Below are 24,092 nucleotides of genomic sequence, written 5' to 3'. Positions count from 1 at the left end.
CGAAAATCGGGGTTGGACTATAGTAGTAGAAACCCAAAGATATTGGTCCTACAAAATGTGTTCCGACAATCTGATTTGGAATGATAAGGGAGAGTTTGATTTGTGTGGTGAAAACTCCAACCATGAAATTTGATCTATACGGTAGCAACATAACCCCAATTGTTGGATCTAATATGAACAACGACGGTGGAGTTAATTTGGATGAAAAATGCGGGTGAAATTCAGATAATGGATGGAACTATGGTCACAAGGAGTGTCAAGTGCTACAGATTGCAATATACATAGGGGTCAAACAGTAGAACTCAACCCAATCTTTCAGAGCGCCAACTAAGGAGGATCGACTGTACCCTTCAGCTTACTACCTGACTACCCTATTGTACATGCAAGTAATATACCCGAGTGTTGTTCTTAGTGTATTGTAGGAAAAATATGACCACTCACTTATTTAAGGTTAGGTTTTAGGTTACCCTAGGCGAGCTTCTGATATACCCAAGGGCACGTGGAAGTGCAGTCCATGCATTGTTCTGTCTAATGCACTACTACTCGAAGGGGTACCCACAGGGGTTACAAGGGAGTCCAACAAACATGACCCACTCTTGTAGTTCTCGAATGCATGCCTCCTTAAATATGGATGTTTATGTGCTCAGCGAAAGATCTCGTGGTTTACAGATGCAAAAACATGTCTGTAGCCTGAAAAAACAAATCTACCCAAAATTGGAGGTACAGTTAGCCTTGTAAAGTGCTATGATACCACTTGTTATGCAATTGACCTACAAAAATAACAAAATGCCAGAAATACAAAACAATATTTCCAGAAACACAAAAATATCACATGAAATTAGACAAGCTGCAATTATATTTTATTATTTAGGAGCATAATACAATGTTCACTTGCCTCTTCGAGGGGGGAACCTCCAATAGAGCAGAACTCAATTACAATAAAACTTGATGATTCTTCCCTTGCTATCTAAGACTATTTATAGCTTTATGACATCCAAAACCCTAAGTACTTGTGGTCCCTTGCATAATACAGGTTAACCACTTTATTTATTAAATATGACCCATTTATAACTAATTGTGGTCCCTTTTCTATAATGGGGGTCAACTACCTACAATTATTATTAATGTGGATAACTTCTTATGAGATTTATTGACTCAAATAAATAACTATGAATCTGACTAGTCCCCTTGGGCTTACTACATAGATAAATGGGTTAGGTTTGGACCCTAACAAACATGAAGGTGTCAAGGTTCTCAAAGGTTAGACCATCAAAGTGTGCAAGGGAAGAAGGGTTTATATTATTCATTATGGCCTCCCCATTGGTGTCTCAGATAGGGAATAACTCATTTTGTTTGTTTTCAGTCATCATTTGGGTAGGTGAGACAGGATCTTCCTCCCCTATGAGGTCCTCAAAATTTTGAGGTTGCTCACCTAGAGGGTTTTCTAACTCCCCTGTAGTTAGAGAGGGAAGTAATAGTCACCAAAAAATAATGATGGTTGGTTGCCTGAAGGGGTTGGGGATTTTGGTAGGAATTTCCCTTGACTATTGCTACTCCTACAAGGCATGAAAGAACTAGTTTTTTTTTGAAGATTTCAGATCAATAAAAAGAAAAAGAAACAAATCCTAAGTAGAAACAATACCTACTTGGACACCTGCCCGGTAACGATGCCAAAAAGCGATGAGCCTAGTATTGCAACAAGGATGTTGCAACTCCCAAGACTCTCAACTTCAATTATCAACCCAGGGTTCATACAGAATTAAAGGTGACAATGCTATATGCACAATAGGTCAATCTCTACTCATCTCACCCTCAGTCATTGAATCTAATAAAGGTATGAAGATACCACTCCTTCAGCTAACTACAAAGAGAATTTGTTTGAAAATAAAAAGGCATACTCTAATTGCAAGGAAATGAAAATTATCCTAATTGCAGAAATAAAATTGCAATTCACTAAATGTAAAGACTAATTGTATCTGCAGGAAGGAAAAATACTACACTCATTTTAGAAATGAACCATGATACGCTTCTTGTAAACCAAACAAGTCAACACTCTACTTGCAAAATGTAAATCATTAATATATTTGCAAATTGCTTTGGAACTAGAAATTTAATCTACAACACATAACTAGGAAATCCAAGAGTGTAACTTTTATAAAATAGGTATATTCTATTTTCATTCAAGAGTTTCCTTTCATATTACTGAATGTAAGATAGCTTTAGCTTTAGCAGTAGGATCCTTACTCATTTCATGAAAGAATACTCATTGTTATTCAAATGTGAAAATTTGCCTCCTAATCCTAATTATTGTTTTGTTACAGTGACGAAAGGATGGGTCTTGAGTGGTCCTTGGCTCTTATCAATCATGGATTCAAAGCGTGGAGGTCATTGTTCAATCCTAAAATGTAAAAATCAATATCTTAGAGAAAATTTTGCCAAGTTTAGGCAGTGCTACAAGATACCCTATTTTGTTATAGGATTGTCGTGTTTTGCTACAGGATTGGGTCTGAGAGCTCTCTGAGGGTAAGGAAGGTGTTTTGAAAGTGGAGGAAGTTGGAAGAGGGTGTATGAATGATGTGTGATACCTTATTTCCAATCTGAGCACCCCTTAGAGGCCCATATTGAACAAAAATGCATACCCATGTTGTCCTTCATTGACCCTTAAAAGATGATCTCAGTGGCAGAAATGGAAAGCAATATGAGATGTCCAAGAGGAGGATGGTAATAAAAAAGTGGATGTATGATGAATCTGCCAACCTCTGCAAGTCACTAACAGTCCTTTCAGACTAACAATCAACTTGTTTTTCTCTTAGGAAGAACATACATCTAATGATCAAACTACAAAAAAATAAACCAAAGTGGAATGGATGAGTTGAATTTTATTTCATCAAGAACTATTCTACCCTACAACATGCATCTAATCCATTTGTTGAGACATGATATTAACTAATAAGATGTATAAACAAAGCATGCAAGATAATTACCATCCAAAGCCAAAATTCCAAAGAAACACAAACAAATATTTTTGGCTTATTGTTGTAGACTATTCAACCACACTTCCCACAAGGTAGGTGGTGATCAGGCCTATAACCACAACGTTTGCATTCTAATTTCTACCTAAAAAGGGAAAGAAATACAACAACTTAAACAAGGATAAAGGAAAAGTACATGAGAGGGATTAAAGCCTCTGGATTGGGACCAAACCCAAGGTTTTCAAAATTCCAAAGTTTACTCATATGTAGATTAACAATGAACCTTTCATTGGAAGAAAATGGAGTTCAAATACATCATATTAATATGGAAATAACAGTCTCAAGTTCTTGGCCTTCAATAGCTCTTCTTAACTCCTAAAAGTTCAAATCCTAATGAGCCCTTAGGTCTGTTTATTTATAAAAAAGTGGCTAAGGGGCAGCTCCCTTCAGAGGAGGATTTCTTCCTTCCAAAATCTTGAAATTAGTGGATCTAGTTCCCTTAGATCCTCTCATGCACTTGAGTTCCTCAGATGTCAATAGATGTTGAGCTAAAGATGAGTGCAGATGAGTGACTCTAGGGATCACTTTGAGTCATAGGAGAGTAAATGCAGGGGAAAATGCTCCTCAATTCCCTCTAACTATCTCCAACGTTCCTTTGCATCATAAGTTTATTGAAAAAATGCTCTCTTGCCCGCACATAAACCACATTAAGTCACGAAGTATGACAAACACCCTTTAGTCTTCCTACTAAGCACATTATAGAAAAAATGTAAATTAATGTGGAGAAAATAAAGAGTTTATGGGATGGAGGATATCAGTGTTGGCTTCAAAATATACCTATTGATGGGGCCCATCACTTGGATGCCTCCGATTTCTTCACTATACCTAGAGGATTTTCCCTGTCTCCACCCATTTGTCAAGAGTTCTAGGAGAAAGCCCATCTCCACCCTTGACCCTTGGGAATTTTTCGTGATACCATATGACGAGAATCCAAAGTCTACCAACCATCCAAATCTTAATCACAATGGGGGACCCACTACACCATGGCTATCTAAGAAATGGCAAGACAGGGCTGAAACCACTATCAATCTTGGAAAATCCCATGCCAATGACAAAAACGCAATCAAATAACCAAATGCATGTACCATGATTTCAAATATTAGTAATGAAACCACACATGCAACCTGTTACCAGAAATATTCTCTTAATGAAACTACTTTTCCAGCCTTCTCTTTCGCTTCCCATGAATTCCTTTGCTTGCTTGCTTTTGTCCAAGTGATTTCTCTCTCCAAGTCTGAGTGAGAATGCCTCAATGTCCAAGTGAATGCTATAATGTTCCAAGAATGCTTGAACTTTGTAAGAGTGCATGAGTGACTAAGAGTAGCAAGAGTAACTAAGATAGGCATATAATGTCCTCTCTTTCCTTTTTGTTTCCTATTCCTTTCATTTTCCTTCATTTTTCCCTTGCATGCATATTTGTGTATCTTAATCTCCCTTTTCTCCTATTTTCCTTTAGTTCACATATTAAATTATCATTTATTGCATTTTTCCTTTGCCAATTACATTTTCAATTTTCATAGCCAATAATAAAACACAAGTGATGCCCACTATAATGTTCCCCCCTCCATTTATCTTAGAATGTGTGTCCCATGACCTTGGTTTAATTTATTTACATAGAAAATCAATCCAGGGTTGTTAAACCAATCAAATATGAGGTTGATGCCCATGGTTGGAAATTATATTAGGATTAAATATCTATAGAAACCAAAAAGTGATCTTTAATGATAGAAATAATCGAAGGGGGAGCGAGTTCCCTCCCAAAACGTAAGGACAAATGACTAGATCAAGTTTAGAACAAGAATAAGTGAGAATTCGAGATGTCACAGGTAGGTCTTGCACAGATTTGACCCAATCCTTCCCAAAAATAGAAAATGAATTACCATATGAGAAAGGATAAGGGCAGAAAGAAGGTACCTAGAGCCAAAGTCTTAGTAGGATGCACTTAAATATTCAAACTATCATCTAATCCCTTGTCGTTGTCATACGCTGCCAAAATTCCACCCCCTAAGAAATAGATAGAGTTGTGATCTTTCTATCAAAATAAACTTGTCCCACATCCACACTTTGAGTCTCCAACAAACCCACCAAGGGATCTGTACTCCTTTGAATACCCTCTACTTAAAAGGAGAAGAACCATTGTCTCCCTGCTTTCCCCGAAAAGGAAGATTCTATTCAGAGACGTTATGGTCATGTTTATAACACTCACGACATCTAAAGGGAATGCCTTACTAGTCTAGTTTTTGAACATAAGAGATACCCTTGTTCCTCAATTCAGTCTCTCCCCATAGGCTAACACAGACATCCAAATTTACTAAAACCCTAGCTATCCTCATCTCCTTGGTCTCCTGAAATGACATATCTACATCCAAAAACACCCTCAACTTGTTACCAATGATATTAAATGCTTCACACTTTCAATACTGCATTGGAATCTTGGGAATTTGAAGCCAAATAGGGACCTGATCCAAACATTCATTTTTGGTATAAAAAAGGGGGGACCAATTTCTGAGTAATATTAGAGTAGAGTCAATAGACCATGTATTCTACATAACAAAATAGACCGCTTCAACCAAAGAGAAAGAAAAAGTGAACCATCCCCTTATTAGAGTGTAGAACTTTGGGAGGGGATTTATAAATCCCGCCAATTTATTTGAGACCCACTCCAAAAGGGGTTTTGTGCTAAACGTCCTTCCCCTCACATGCCCTATCAACACCAATTCTTCCATCTGAAGAAAGTTATTCATCTCGATATCAATACCAAAACACATTGAGGTCTTTCCTTTCTTTTCCTTGATGCATGATATTTATGTCACTTCGAGCCCCACGCAGTAAAACAATGATCAAGTAACTTCTTTGGGGTTTTCCCCCGAGGGCTCAACTCCATGAGATACGTTGAAGCTGCAACTGCTTCAGTAGGTCCAAAAGGGTCTTGACCCACAACTTGTTTTTTGGAAGAACCACTAACATATGAAAGGGTCAGATCCAGAGACTGAGTGATGCTAATGAAACCACCGAAAGGAAATCTCACCTCAAACTCTTTTGGCCCTAAAACCCCTTAAGTTTGGCATGAAGTGGCTAATTTTATCCTACTGAAGAAAATTTGAAGTCTTTTGAAAACCCTCCTTCAAAGGAAGGTTCATAACAGGGATAAAATTCAAATAAATCCCTATAAGAAAAACCTCCACTGAAATCATATTTGTTCAAAGACACCTGAAGAGTATAGCCACATGTGGTCCTGAACATCACCCAATCATCAAGCCTAATGTCGGAAACAATATCTTCCAACATCCTTGCAAATGGATCAGATTGTGAAGTTAGTTCGTTTCGAACTGTGGAGTATGATTGTATGCTTGTGCATGTCAGCTAGTCTCCAATGATGGATGGAAATATTAAGGAATCCATTGAACCTTAATTTTGTGGACCTCGCAGTGCTTTGATCTATCTATAAGAATTTAGACATGTCTAGCACTCTAATCTATCTCTAATCCCTCTCAAAGGCTCCTTTCGAAGTGGAAACCTTATTTTCCTCACCACCCACTACATATATAATCCCTTATTATTTCAACGTTAACCAACACAAGTTAAAAAATAAATATTTATTTTTCAATATCATTAAAAAAATATTTTCCGAACATTTGATTGAACCATGAATTGAAAATATTATAGTGGTATTTGTACAATACAATGCCATGTGGATAACTCTCTCATATTTCCTAGAATAATTTCTTGATACATTTGCAATATTCATGCCATTATTTTTATATATTTGTCTAGTGATAATTTTTCGTAGGCTTTACAAGAAAACCATACAAAATTAGAAGCCTTGAATGTTAAATAATATATTTACAATTAGTTATTACCCACAATAATTTAAGTATGTCTTTGCATAAAAAATTGATAGAAATAACTCGTTAATACCCACCAAAATTTATGCAAGTCCTTGTGCCTAAGTCTGCTATTAATTTCTCCACTTCATATATAAATTTATTAGTCCATGGTATAACTATAGCAATTGATTTTCCTATTGACCACTATTAGTTTAGCATTGACTAATGTGTAAGGACTCTGTGGACACCACATATCTCCACAATGGTATGATATTGTCCACTTTGGGCCTAAGCCCTCATGGATTTGTTTTTGGGCTTTACCCCAAAAGGCCTCATACCAATGGAGATATTTGTCCATCCTTATATACCCATGATCCTCCCCACTTCTAGTCAATGTGGGACTTTGGTCGTATACCCAACAATCCTCCCCTCGAACAAAGGACCATCGAGCCTCCCCTCAAACGATTATCCATCCATCCACTCTCTACCAACCAGGATTCTCCACTCCAATGCGTTGGAAGCACACGCCTTACATGGAACACCACCTGCCTCGAGAGCTTGCTCTAACTGAGCTCATCCACGGATCCCATTGTGATATTACCGGGGCTCACCACCTTCGTTCTGCATTCCGAGGATTCATCCACTTGGCTAACTTTGAACTTGGCTCTGATACCACTTGTAAGGACTTGTGGACACCACATATCTCCACAATGGTATGATATTGTCCACTTTGGGCCTAAGCCCTCATGGATTTGTTTTTGGGCTTTACCCCAAAAGGCCTCATACCAATGGAGATATTTGTCCATCCTTATATACCCATGATCCTCCCCACTTCTAGTCAATGTGGGACTTTGGTCGTATACCCAACATAATGCAAGTTATAATGTTTACATTTGAAGAATAAATAGGAATATACTCTACAAGAAACTTTGTGATTAACATATACCTATTTCAAATTTTCATAGATACCTATTTTAGATTTCTATTTTTCCTCCTATATTTTCAAAATTCCTATAATGGTTGGTAAATGCCCATAGGCATCAATTGATAATAAGCATCAAAACACGCTAAAATAAATAAATAATAAGAATTAACTAAATTACAACTTTATTTAAAATAATAATTATTATTGTTAATGATCAAAGTAATTATTACATAAGTTAAACGTAGGTACATTTTAAAGAAATATATAACAAGATTCTTAACCATGGAGATTTAGCCCAGCTCTATCATGGAGTTTCTTTATATGTAAATAGAATTTGTTATAATACCATGGGCCACTACCATGGTTTATGAATGCCACATGCCCAAAAAACCATAACTCATTTCATATGGTATTTGTTCACATGACATTTTTTTTACTTAATGAATTTATTTAAAAGACATAAATAAATGTCATCTTTTAATTTGTGAATAGTATTATGAATATTCTAAATATTTTATGGAAGTTAAATCTTTACAATCCACCTATTAATTAATGATAATAAAATAATTATTATTATAGTTAATGATCAAAATAATTATTACCTAAGTTAAACATAGGCACATTTTAAAGATAAATATAACAAGATTCTTAACCATGGAGATTCAACCCACTCTATCATGGAGTTTCTTTATATGTAAATACACTTTGTTATAGTACCATGGGCCAATACCGTGGTTTATGAATACCACATGCCCAAAGAACCATAACTCATTTCATATGGCATTTTTTTTAATTAATGAATTTATTTAAAAGACATAAATCAATGTCAACCTTTAATTTACATATAGTATTAAGAATATTCTAAATATTTTATGGAAGTTGAATCTTTACTAGCCACCTATTAATTATTGATAATTAGATTAAAATTCTACAAAGTCTATTTGGAAATAAACATGCCAATTGGCATAATTACAACTCAAGCTCAAGTTTGACAAACTGATTCTAAATTAATTTACACAATTTTTCTATTAACACAATTTCTAACTTGAATAACATACACTAAACTACCCTACAATCCCTATTCTTGATCACATACAACAAAACAAATCATAATGATCAAATACAACAAAACAAATCATAATGATAAAGAACTACAGTACTATTTCATAATAAAAACGCAGCGAAAACAAATTATAATGGTATAGATTTCTATAGCAAATAATTAAATTACTCACTTCACAATTCAACCAAATGCACAATTATCCACCTTCACCCTAAGTTACAATGTACAAAGTAATAAGCCAAAGTACTAAATGGCAGAGTCAATGTCCCAAACCAATGCATATATATGGTTTATATAACTGCACATCATCACTTCTTTCCTGGATTTATGTTGAACATGATAAAACATTTTATGCTATTTATGCACTTGCACGGTTTCAGCCGACCTCTGAAAAATATGGTTAAAAACTGTTTATACGAACCTCGTCCCTTATTTGTCTTGGGCCGTGTTTAAACTGTTAAACTTAGAAACTATTAACTACCTAAAATAGTGCCATGAAAAGCATCTAATGAGAGACCAGGCAACATAAGATTAAGATATTACTTGTTTCCGAGCATTGCATGCAGTCGAATGATGATGAGATCCTCATCCATGGAGAACGCTCCACAGTTGATGTCAGGTCGCAAGTAATTTGCCCATCTCAGCCTACAGCTTTTTCCACATCTGGATAATCCTGTAACACACAAAACATCTCTGGTCAGGTCATGGGTAGCACTGGGAAAATTACTAATTAAAAGGGTTGAAAAATTTCTAATAACACGAGTAAATCCATTCCAAACACCAAAATTCAATACAATAGAAACGAGAAAATACCTGCAAGCTTGGGAAGAGTGCGCCAATTGGAAGGGCCATGGCGCTGAATGTAATTGATGAGCTTCTGGTCCTCTTCGGCCGTCCAGGGCCCTCTCCTGTTCCCTTTGTGATCGCTACAGCAGACCTTGCGTCCCATTATTAGTTTGATATGAGTCCTCTGCCACTACTGAGAAATATGTGAGTCCTCCCTATGTTGTCGTCAAATTTATATGGAGAGCCTTACACAGGCGGCGTTGCCGAAGGTAGTCATCGGTTGCGTTCAAGGGTTTCAGGTGAGGGAAAAGTCAGTCCGTGGGAGGAGTTTAGTCATTGTACTATACGAATGGTGACGACCCAAACGGAACAGGTGTTAACGAGTTAGCAAGTTGGGATTACTTTCCTTGAACGTCTTCTGAAGACAACTTAGTCTAGGTTACACGTGTGACGACAGCTGAGTCTAGGTTGAGTTTAGACGTGCTTCAATTTATTTATTGGATTAAAAAATGATTTATTATTTTTTAATACAATGTTATTATTGGGATTGTGTAAAGTTCAATTTAGTTGAATGTTTTTTATGTTTTCGTTGAGATAGTTTGAATTTATTATTCTATAATTTTATAAAAATTAAATTTCACTCAAATCAAGTAATCTACCCTTCATAACTATTTATAAACCTATCTTATATATTCAATTTTTACAATTAACATACAACTAAAATTCAACACTAAACAAAAATCTATGGAATCCATTTTGTTGGCAAAAAGTATAATTAAGATTAACCATTCAAACTGATTTGCTACTCAAAACAAAACCCAACAAGTAATCTACACCTCATAACTAACGATAGACCAATGTTAAATAGTCAACTTCTACAACCAATCTGTTGCCAGAGTTTAACAATCCAGAGACAAAAAGAAAATAATTCATGAATCTATCTCGAAAAATTATTGATTAAATGTATGAGTAAGCTTAACCATTCCAACTGATTTTCATTTTGAATAATTTTAACATTATGCTAACAAGTTTATATTATTTAAAGATTTTTATGAATGATAATAATAGGGTGGTAAAGATTTATTAAAATTAATATAGATTTATTTTAATTTTAGATTTATTAGCGTTTAGAAAGATCAATTTTTCAAGATGCAAATTTTTTTTATTGTAAACATAAATGTTTTTTATATGGAATTTTGGCTCTTACAATCCAGTATGAGAAGATGCGTTTATGTACCGCTTTAAAATAAAAATAAAAATAAAAAGTATATTCTAAATAGAAAAATAATGTCGACTATAATTACAAAAAATGAATATGTTGTAAAGTAATTAGAAGTAAAAAAAATGTCTGAATAAAATGTTTAAATTTTATACTTTTCAAAAATATTTGAAGGAGAGATTTCAATAAACTATTTGAAGATCTATGTTAACTAATCTATGTAGATATCAACTTCATATATTTCTATATATAGAAAAAAAAGGATTTTTATGGTTAAACTTTTTTATATGGCCTTATATATTCTCTATTTAGCATTCCAAAATACAATTTAAACAATGAAAAATAACACATTGTATTTTGCACACGTGAATAAATTTGATATTTGATACCTCCCAGCTCATGTTAGATCCATACTTAAAATGGATCTATAATGGTTTTAATTTATATGGTAAATAATTTATAACTATTATTTACATTATCCATATTTAACATTTCTAGATTTTTTTTACTTTTAATTATAAATTTATTAATAAAGTTAATTAAGTTTTTATATGTTTATTAATTATATATTCTGACATATCGTAGTTATGATATGAATTATTATTATTTTAAACTATATTAATGTGATATGCACATTATGATTTGTTCCTAGAAAAAATTATTTGTAATTTTTTTAATGAAAACAAAAATACAATATAATAAATTGAATTGACTTGACTTATCATTTCTATTTATTATTTGTATTTTTTTAATTGAGCCATTTTTTATTATTATGTTTTGATTTACTGTTTTTTTGATATTTATATTGAGATTAAAAAAAAAAATCTAAATTATAATAATTTTGATGAATTAAAATATTATGAAGTTTGACATTGTAATAAACATTTTCAAATTGTGATGTAATGTGATTGTATGTAAGACATTCTAAGAGAAAGTGTTTTTTATTTTCAATTCTCTTAACTTCACAAAGAAAGCAATTTTATGTGTGTGGGTGATATGCAAGATTTGTTATTTGTGTGCAATGATAGAACATCCCTAATGGTGGATTGTTCACAAATTGTACATTGTGATAGGTGTTGAGATAACCTTTAATAACTGTGATTAGAGTGGTAGCCATACATTGAGTGTTTATTACGATTAATTGGACTCCTCTTCCTAGTTAGAAATTTATATAGGACAAATGTAGGACTTGATGAATGTATACATCCTTTCCTCACCATCCTTTCCTGCTTTCCTCCATTAATGTTCAAAATTATACTATGATGCGGAGGATTGGGGGGGGGGGGTGGTGAAAAAATATAGTGACAATATTTACTTATTTAAAGGAATTCAAATATCGTAAAGCATCAATATCATAAGCTCACCAAGTAACAAAAGATATATGTGGGAACCATTATGGAAGAAAACCACAAAATTTCATTATATGAAACATATTTTAGGCATCGACCTACTTGTTGCATTAGATTGCAATATCCAACCTATTGTTACATCAATATGTAGGTGCCTACCTACAAGAGACACCAATCCCCTCTGTTGCTTTGTAATTATTTTGTTCTGATCTTCACAATTCTGCACACATTGTATTTAATTTGTTCTACACAAATTTGTACATTGTGCTGGCTATTTTTGGTATATTACATTGATCCCGTATTGAAGAATTCTCCCCTTTACTTACTGCAATACTCTTTTAACTAGACACTATGGACTACTTCATGCCTCCAAACTCACCCTTGTATGAGCTTGGATTTTCAGATAGGATATCTTTACTCTACACAGCCTCCTCAAACTTCAACCTTGAACATAATTATGCTCCACCCTTTTAATATGTTTTAGATTAGTTCATTAGATCACCATACATCACACCATATGTTTCATGTTTGAGTTATTTATAACACATATCCAATAAGGGCCAACAATGACTTAGTTAAGGTTGACAAAAAACTAAAGTAACTTGATTAGATCTTACAGGAAGTCTTCGAGCCCCATCTAGGGCTACTAATATGAGACACACAAAAACCTTGGACTAAAACCATGAATTAATCAATTTGGCATCCCAAATCCAAATACTAGGGGACAAAGAGATATCAGGATTATTTGAATGCTAAATTTTCATAACTAGTTATCCCTATAGGATAAACGACGAAGCATGTACTGTGACCAAATGCCACGACCATAATGCAAACAATTGCTCCAACAAATCCATAATATATGTCCCTTCTTAATGAGGATACTCTTGAAAATACATGGATTCCCATATACTCAATCATTGACCAGCTTCACAGCTAAGCCATCAAGTCCTCATGACCATGTGTCGTGACCTCAACCTTCATACTGGAATTCCACATACTAGAATCCGATGCACTATTATTCATCCCCATACCTCAACACTTCAATACCTCAATACTCCTTTCCTATCAACTAACAAATTATTTAAATTATTTTCCATTATATGCAATGAGGGCCTACTTTCTGTCTTACCAAATACCAGATAAAATCATGTAGTGTTTCTCATCTTGGTACCCATTAGGGACCCATCCTTTCCATGTCATGCCTCTTCCATGTGTCATGATCTTCTACTGCCACCTTTCATCCATAAATTGTATAGTTGGCCATAGAAAAGGCCAAAAACAAATTTCAGCTACATGCATGTGATGCCACATCATATCTCTACCATGTCAAAATGGATCATTAACCATTTTATGAAGAACATTGTTAATAAATCATCTGGTGCCCAGTACCCAGTATGGGACCCATTATTACTACATCACACTGGATCCATGATCACATCGTATTGGGACACTCGATCAACAAAGCATCTGGTGCTTAGTATGCTTACCATTGTTGAACCTATCTAATACGTTTTTATTAGGCTTTAGCTAAAATAGTCATGGTATAATAAAGGAATATTAGTTAATCCCATGCATATCGCTAATTCGGTTTTACATGAAAATCATGTTAAAACTGAATTCAAGTCATTTAAAAACATGCCACTTTGTTGTTTGAATGGATATCAAGATGCCCATATACCTAGATATTATTTAGAAATTTGGATGCCCACTTTCTGTTAAACAAAAAACAAGTGGAATGAGTCTATAATCAATCTGGACTAATGATTTGACTTGTTACAAAATTCACTTTCTAAAGTTGCGTAGGCTTTAGCAAATTTGATATTTGCACCAAATTTCCTCCTCTACAACTTACATTGTGCTTGGTCTTCTGCTTCTTGATCATGCTTGGGCAAGCATCCACCTCACATCATTGACAACATATTGTTCATCGTTATCCTTAGCTTTGACATCAATGACAAAATATTTTTCAATAATAACCCCCTTTCTCATTGATGGTAACATTAGACATAGTCCATTCAATGATGTACTACGGTTGAGAACTCGTGAACTCCCCCTATCTACTGGTTCTTTTCATGTCCTATTAATTAGTTAGTTCTCACTATGTATGCTTAATTATCCCCCTTTGACATCAATGGAAAAGTACTAAATATGTTGTAAATAGCGAGTTATTCTTTGGTATGACGACTCCCCATGTCTGTGATATTTCCTTATGTTTTCATATTCTCCCCCTTTGATGAACAAAGATGGATTTTAATTATATCTATGACTACACCTTGGATTCCCCTATTAAGGTTGTGCCCTTCAACATGTAACATTTCCTCTTCTATAACTGTACTTTTGAGACTACTACCGCTATGCTTGAGATTCCTTTTACTTCTTTCTTTTGGGATTGCTCCCCTTAGGCTTATATGGCCTTTTGACTACAACTTATCTCTTTTCACATTAACTAGTTGCTCCCCCTATGATTGTGTTGTATATGAACTATACTTCGTCTTCTACAATGCACTTTGTGAGAAATAAATGTTATGGTGAAATGTAATTGTATACTGCTCCTTTTACTAAGAAAAAGGAGGAGAGGTCTCTCGTAATATCTGTCTAAGATATTCAAAATATTTTATAGTTAGTGGTTTGGTAAATATATTTGCAAACTATTATTGTGAAAAAATTCATTCTAACTTTACATTCTAATCAAGTACTTGTTCTCTAGGAAAGTCATATTAAATGGGTATGTACTTAGCCTTGAGTGTAGAATGGTGTTGTTGGACATATTGATAACAATTTAGTTATCATAGAGAATGGGAATAGTTTGATCATGATTTACATTCATATCTTTCAAATTTTGTTTTATCTAGAGAACTTGACTGCAACAAGTTGTTGTTTCAATGTATTTTGCTTTAGGTGTGGATAGATAGATGGAAGTTTGTTTCTTGCTCAACCATGAAACTAGACAATTTCCTAAGAATAATGCTCATCCACTAATGCTTTTCTTATCATCCACATTACCTGCCTATTCAAGATCTGTATATGTTGTTAAAGTGAATTCTTTCCTTCTTGAATACAAGAGGCCAAAGTTTAGGGTGTTCTTCAAATATCTGAAGACACTTTTCACAACTAGAACATGACTCTCTTTTGGAGAAAATTTAAACCTTCCAACCAAACCAATAGATTGCATTATGTCTTAACTGGATGTTTTTAAATTGAGTATAATTCCAATCATTGATCCATACATACTTTTATTTTCATTAGGGGATTCATCATCTTTACTCATCTTGCATCTTGTGACCATGGGAGTGCTAACAGGAGAACAATTTTCCATGCAAAATTTCTTTAATGTTTCCTTTAGCTACTTTGTTTGAGAAATGAATATACCCTTTTCTGATTCAGTCACTTTCAATCCTTAGTAGGAAGAATTATAGTTCTATGAGCATGGACATATCAAATTCCTTTTGCATTTATATTGCACACTTTTGAATCATTAGATCAATATCACTTCCAAAAATTATATCATCTAGATATACCACAATAATAAACAAAATTTCATTATATTTTTTCATATAAATATTAATGTTTGTTGTTCCTATTTTGAGTCCTTTTTGTTGTAGATCTTTATCAAGTGTCAATTACCAAGCCCTAAAACATTTCTTTATACCATACAATTCTTTCTTTAATATACAATCATCATTTTCATTATTGGAAAACTAAAATAGTTTTGTTTTTTTAACATATGCTTCTTCCTCTAAATCATGATTTAGAAAGGATTATTTGACATCCATGTAATAGACTTCGGTCTTTCTAAAACAACCGAATGCCAAAAACATTCATATGGCTTCATTTATGGTTACAAGAGAAAAAAATGTTTTTTTGAAATCAAAACCTTCCACTTGTTCATATCTTTTGCAAACTAATCTAGCCTTATTCCTTACTACCTTTCCATCCTCATTTAGTTTTTTGTTGAAGACCAACTTACTACCAATTACATTCTTATATTTTGGTTTAGGAACAATTTTCCATGTATGATTTTTCTTAATATAATTTATCTCTTCTTCCATAGCATTAAACCAATGCTTATATTCATAGGCTTTGATAGTTGTTAGGTTCTATCATGGACAATAAGAAAAATTTGGCATGCACAGGTGTGCTTATCAATTGATTTCTACTTTGAACCTTTGACTCCATATTACTAAGGATTTTGTTTTATGGATGGAATTTTTGAACATGTCTTGAGGGAGTCTATGGATGTGGTGTTCCTATCTCTTCTTCCTCTTCCTCATGTTCTTATTTCTATTCTAAGTCATCCTCTTGGAGCTTATGGTTGATTGGATCATATAATCTATCATGTTTTTATTGTATCCCTATCTGAAGAGGTGTCTCATCTATTCTCACTTCAATGTTTTCAAATATATTTCAAATTATTTTGTTATAACATTTATACCCTTTTTACTCCTTGAGGAATATCTAAGGATAATTCCTTCATCCACTCTAGAATCAAGCTTTCCCAAGTTGTCCTATTTATTTTGATATAACATTTACTTCCAAAGACTTTGAAATGTTTTATTGAAGTTGGTATAGCATGCCATATTTCCTAGGGGGTCTTGTTGTTGTTTACTATAATATGAGCCTTATTAAGAATGTTGACTATTGTTTGAACTAATTCTCTCCAAAAAGTATTTGGCACTTTTGACTCATTAAGTAATGATCTGGCCATTTCTTAAATAGTCTCTTTTAGTATTTCCACCACACCATTTTGCTGAGGAGTTCTATCTATTGAAAATTGTATTTTAATCCCATGTTTGTCACAAAGGATATAGAATCCATCATATGTGAATTATCCTCGTCTATCTAATATCAAGCACTTAGTTTACAAGTCCAACTTATTTTCAACTCTTTCTTTGAAGATCTTGAACTATCAAAGGCTTCAAAATTTTATTTTAACAAACTAACATGTGTCATTGTAGTACAATCATCAATTATTAGCATGAAATTTCTTTTACCTCTTGGAGACTAAGTTTTTGTGGTCCATAAAGATTTGTATGAATGAGTTGTAAGGGCATTGATGTTGAATTCTCCTTTTCCTTCAACTCAACTCATGATTGTTTTCCAAATTGACATGACTTGCAAATAGTATTCTTAAATTTAGAAATTATGGTCATGTCTTGTACAACATCCTTTCTACTTATCTTGACAAGCTAATAAAAACTGATATGACATAGTCTTCTATTCCATAACCAATCCATTTTTCCCATGCGACAATTTTCTTTCCCTCCATCTAATACATATTCATTGCTTGAGGTTTTAATTTCCTTCACAATAGTTTTATATGAATATTGCTTCTATTTTTCACAACCATCTGAATTAAATAAGATTTAATATCCTTGTTCGCACATTTGGCTAACACTTAAGAGATTATATTTAAAACCATCAATACAAAGTGTATTTTGAGCTTTTGTCTTTCCCTTGTCTTAAATAACATTCCCTTTTCTCATTATTCTTGCTAGAGTGTTATTGCCAAAGGTAACACTTCCTCCTTTGTCTTTCTTTAGAGATAGAAACTTTCTCTTCTCACTAGATGTTATCACCAAAAAATTGATCATCTAGCCTAGTTTACTAGATGGATCGAAGTACACCATGTAAAGTGAATTTTACCATAGTAAAATTGCCTTCATTGTGAGAAATTACTTAATAAATCACCTTTGTTAAGTAATTTATAGTTAAACCCATGAAGAATAATTAAATAAATAACTATTATTTGATTTTCTTCTAGGAATAATTAATTAAACCGTTGTTCAATTATTATTCCTTGTCATATTTGAACCAATCATGAAAAATAAACATATAAATCATTAATTATCTTATTTTTCCCTAAGAATAATTAATTAATCACTAATTAATTATTATTCATTGTCAAATTTGACTAAATCCCTTAGGAATAATTAAATAAATCCTTAATTATTTATTATTCCTTAATTAATTCCTTGAGATGATAAATAAATCATTTATTTATTTATCATTTCTAAATAAAAGTTTAAATACTTTTTCCCTCCTAAACAAATACAATAAAATATTCCAGGTGGTTATTCCAAGAATATGATAAATAATATTTTATTATTGTTCATTATTTTAGGATAACTTAATATTTTGTTATAAATAGAAGAGTTTTCCATTCATTATTCACTTTTGATTATTTTCATTATTGCACTTACTATTGTAACTATGATTATTTTCATTTTCACACAACATATTTTTGTTGGGTTTACACATTATAGAGTAGAGAGACTCTACACAAGTTGAAGACATTTGAGGATAGCCAAGAATCCATCCCATAAAGGGGGACTGGTAACATTTATTTTTTCACTTCCCAAGTCTTATAATAAAATTATTCTTTACATATCTGGTTTCCATTGGATTATTGGAGTTATTACTCTTTCTTTTTTCTATTTAACTATCATTGTGGCATAGATCCGGACTTTGGTGAGTTTTGTTTCTATCAGTTGTTATATATCTAGAATGTTTAGAAGCCATTTATATTGTTGAGATTGTTTGCAATCCACAATCTTAAGTGGGTTCTTTTCATACATCTTTGCGAAGAAAACACTACAAAAAAATTGGCGACACCACTGGGTTTATACTTCAGATCCGGAAACCTGGGTGACCTTCGGTTTTCAACTTAGGGTTTCTTATTTTTCCAATTCTCTTAATGTTTCCTGGTTTTTTAACCCTAGACTTGTTAAATTTCTGACTTCCGCAAGCTTTTTGGTCTTTTCCACTAGTCACAAGAACCAGTCGTGACAAAGGCGACACATTTTTCTGAGATTTGTTGACCGAGATCCACAGAGCATAAATCTCAATTTTTGGCCCAAAAAGTGCGATCCCTACTGGAAAACAGGTCAGTACCTTCGATTTCTCGGTTTTAGGGTTTTTCTCAGATTTTTTTTTGGGTTTTGCAGAGAGTTGTCTGATTGGTTGTTTGACCTCTATCTCATCCTTCTTAGGCCTTCATCCAATCTGATTTACTCGTTGAAGTCGAATTTAGCCTCCCTTAGGGGTTATAGTACGCTTCCACCTTTGTAGGAGGAGTCTGGCTGAGTGAGTAGTCTGAGTTACTACAGTGCTTTCAGCCACATTTTCTAGAATTGTATGCTTTTGTATCAGATCTATTAAGATAGGTTGTTACCATCCATAGTTTCACATTTAAACTTGTTTGGTCATTTGCCTTAGGGTCCTATCAATTTCCGTGGGTGTTTCACCCATCTCCCTATCTTTTTGCAGTAATCTTCCTCTCGGGTTTTTTGTTGTTGTTGCACCACTTTCTAGTAGTTTAGTGTCACTTGATCCCAGTCACACCAAAATTTAGATCTCTTGACTGTTTCAGTGTATTTTCCATCAATTTAGCCACCAACCAGCACAATGTTCGCAAACCCAATTTAGACGGAGTTTAGTTAATTGTTTTGATGTTAATTTTCCCTTATTAATTTTAGTTTATTTTCAGCAAGTTTTTTTCTTTTTTACAAACACGATCTGGGCTTAATCAATTAATACATTGGCAAACGCAAGCACAACTTAACTGAAGGGCACTTGGTTTACACCACCAAGCCAAGACTTAACATAATAAATTTATCTCCCCTCATCAAGACACAGGCATATTGTTGATATCCTTTCACCATTTCCATGTCATGTGTGTCCTACCACCATTTCGCCACCAGGGTGTTTGTTGCAGAGACTTTTAGGCCTTCACTCCCAGTTTCTACTTGGGCATATTACCCCTCCCCGTCGGGTTCGAGTTCATAGCCCTCCGAGTCCCCACGCTGACTCTTCTCCTAGTTCATATGATTCCTCATCTCATTTCGAGCCTCCTTCACTGCATATTTTCCCCATGTCTGGACCCACAACTAGTGCAGGAACCTAACCTAGTGGTGGCTCCAGTTCTATACCGATGGTCACATCAAGTGGAACAGACTTCAGAACCGTTTCGGTAACCCCCATGCTCCCCTTTATGGTCGGGTTAAGCCTACCAGATTTTAACCAATAGATAAACGACCCCATACACCATGATGTTGATTGACCCTCTATGCCGACTAAGCTTCCCTCAAAAATCCCAAAGTTTGAGGGTAATGATGAAGAGGATCCTACCAACTATATCCGATCCTTCCACATGTGGTGTTTTCCCAACTCCATAACTGATGGCTCCATTCGTCTTTGGCTATTCCAATGCACGCTCACTCGAGACACTGCAAAATGGTATGTAGACTATCCCTTTGCATCTCATTCCATTTTCACGACGTGTGCTAAAGCGAACCTGTCATATTTTCAGCTAACTCTCTGGTACGACATGGGTATAGAGATATCGACCACATTCCATCAGTCCTCTGCCACTCACCTTTCTGACCATGTTCAAGAATGGCATCAAACGAGGAGCACATGTCATGCCCCACCTTTTGAAGACTATATCTATCTAGATTGGTTTCTTAGGAGCCTTTTATCTCTCATTGGAAAAGATGTCGCATCACATTTTCTTCAGACCAAGGAAGAAGCTCTCCAAACTGCGATGAGAGATGATTTGATTTATGCACAATCTGGTTATGTCTATACCATCATTCCAGACCTTCCTCATCCTAGAATTTTCGATGCACCAAGGGAATGTCACACCGCTGATGGTATCATTGGATCCCTTTCACACTCTTCAGCATATACTCAGCAGAGTTATGGCTACCTGCAAGGGGGCATGAGGTCCTCCAACACTTATGCCCCTCTTGCTAGCAATGTGTGTCGAGGACCCCAACCCATCTACCAAACTATTGCTCCTCCTTATGGATAGCCTAGCAATCCAACCCCTCAAGGTTTAGCTCCGCAACCTCCCATGCATCATGAGCCCTAACAGCGACTGCCCCTTCAGGGTCATGTTTTAGAACAATAGAGTTCTACCAATCCCAAAAAATCGAAGAAAAAGAATAAGGGGAAGGGTAAGAAGGGTAACCAATGTAATCAAGGTAATCAACCTAGTCAACCCTAGTGGATCCATCCTAACAACAACAACCAGCAACACGACAATTAACCCAAGAAGAACAATACTATTCATGCAAACAAGACTTGTGCATGTTGTGGTGCACATGGCCATTATACACATGAGTGTCCACTCTTATCCCAGATGTGCCAAATGTGGGAATCTCAAGCAGCTTCTAGAGGTCAACAATCGCCTCAAAATCTCGCACCATCTCAATAGACAATGCTTAGAAATCCTTTTTGTCAGCAAGGATTTATTGCTACTCAACCTCAACCAGGTCAAGCATCCCACCCGCCCCAACCTTCTAGTCCTGGTGACTACCAGATCCTTCTGATGAACTCTGATGAGCTTAACCCCTCCAATATCAACCTACAAATTTGGTTGCATCAATATGACAAGTCCTTGACTTCATCTACCACCGAGTCTAAAACTAAAGTATCTAGTGAGCCTCTTCCAACACCAAATGGTCCTTTACAGATCTCTCAACCTAAATTTAATGCCATTACTAAGATCCCAAAGGGACCATTACGCCATAATGTGGCTTCTAATAGAGTTGCCCATAGATACAGTATAGTAAACAACTTGGCGCAATCACCTGCTGCCATGTCGACGCTGGAAGTCCTCCAGTCATGACCATATTAAAGGAAAGCTCTACTAACTGCCTTGGGTGCAGTGGATCCTTCTGACGATCGCTTGATTGTCTTCCCAGTTGATACATCAGAGCATCCCCCATTGCCTCCATCTGTTTCTTTCCAGATACTAGTTAGAGTTCGTAATGCCATCATCTCTCGATGCATTATTGATGAAGGCACATCCACCTGTGTGATGTCGACTGCTATTTGGAAATAACTTAAGTCACTTGAGTTGTCCCCCTCCACCATCACTCTGCATGCTTGTGATGGACACTCCTCCTAGCCCCTTGGCATGTACCACAACTTTCCAGTGACTCTTACGGGAAAGACTGTCGATGTCGACATTGAAGTCATTGATTCCCCTTTGGATTACAACATTCTCTTAGGTCGTAGTTACACATATGCCATGTCAGCTGTCACATCTGCAGTTTTCCACAAGATGTGCATCCCCCATGAAGGGAAGATCGTTACCATTGATTAGTTGACTTACTATGAGCCAGGATTCATGACCTACCCTCATTCGATTATCTCGTTAATGTCAGATAAACAATATTCAACTCCTCCCACCGGTGTTTCTCCCCGAGTCTATAAATATTCCTCATTGTTGGGTGCTTTCCCTTATCCTCCCCCTCCCATCTCAGAGCTTAACTCTATGAGCATTTGCATGTTACAAGCGTCATCCTTGAGTTCCTCGCTGACAAACCTCTCTAAGGTTTTGGCATGTGCTTCTATCGAGCCTCCTTTGACAGGATCCCAAGTCTCAACATTCGTAGATCCTCCATCTACTATCCTATCATCTACCATCAAATATGATGCATATGTGAACCTTCTTTCTCAGGTTGATGCACTAGGTAATGCCGCCACATCATTTAGCCAGTTTTCCTCCCATTTTCCCATCTTCCATTCCAATGAGGAAAGCTATGTATACCCCTGATTACCCTTGGGATGATATGCACCATCGTGCATACTTCTTTCCATATAAGTCCCATGATCTGTATGATGTGGAATCAAAAGACTTCATCCACGGTGAAGTCGATTGGCTTCAGAAACACATACTTACCCCAAATGCCTTCGAAGAAGGGAACATGGCTAACACCTCTCCTACTGTCAAAATTAACATTTTAGATAAACCAAGGGTAGAAGAAAACATTACCTTGGGGGAACAATGCACCCCAGAAGAAAGTGAAGCTTACACCAAGCTCTTCAAAGAATTCTGTGATGTTTTCACCTGGTCCTATTCTCAGATGCCTGACTTGATCTCGCCATTGTTGAACACCATGTCAACACATGGCCCGATGCCACTCTTATCCACCAGAAGTTGAGACCCATCCACCCTTCTTGACGTGAGGCCATAAAAGCTGAAATCGGCAAGATCAAGCAGGTTGATTTCATCTATCCCATTGAGTATACCAAATGGGTATCCAACCCGGTTCCTATTCTCAAGAAGCAAGGCACCATTCGTGTCTACACAAATTTTTGCAACCTGAACAAAGCTTGTCCCAAAGAAAACTTTCCCACACCCTTTATTGACCAGATCATTGCTGAGTGTGAGGGGCACGAGGTCCTATCCTTTATGGATGGATTCTTCGAGTACAACCAGATCAGTATCCATCGTGCCAATTAGTTAAAGACAATGTTCATTAGTGTGTGGGGAACCTTTGCATATCAGGTCATGCCATTCGACTTAAAAAATGTTGGAGCCACATTTTAGTGAGCCATGTCATACTGATTTCATGACTTGGTGCACCTTATCCTTGCTTACCTTGACGATCTCACTGCTCGTTCTAGGTCTTGGTCGCAACATATTCATGATTTGCGCACCATTTTTCTCTGATGTCGCAAGTATAAAATTCATCTTAATCCATTGAAATGTGTCTTTTGTGTTCCTCTCGGCTGCCTGTTAGGCTTCATTGTGTCAAAATATGGTATCACTCTTGACCCCTTGAAAGTTCAAGACATCCTTGAACTACCACCTCCCCATACCTTGTGCTAGTTATGAATCCTTCAAGGCAAAGCCAACTTCCTTCGTAGGTTCATACCTGACTATGCGACCACTGCATATGTGTTTCTCAGACTCCTTCGCTCCACCATTCCATTCGTTTGGGATGACCATGCTCAATAGTGTTTTGATGCCCTGAAGCATGCTCTCACCTCTGCACCCTTGATCAGTCCCCTTGACTTCACCAAGGACTTCATCTTATACATCTCAGCTTTTGCCCATTCGGTCGTTGGGTTCCTTATTCAAGAAGATGAGGATCAGA

Source organism: Pinus tabuliformis, chromosome Q (genome assembly GCF_031772625.1).
Source record: "Pinus tabuliformis cultivar Carrire ecotype Pingquan chromosome Q, CPIR1, whole genome shotgun sequence".
Classification (NCBI taxonomy): domain Eukaryota; kingdom Viridiplantae; phylum Streptophyta; class Pinopsida; order Pinales; family Pinaceae; genus Pinus; species Pinus tabuliformis.
This window is presented reverse-complemented; position numbering follows the sequence as displayed.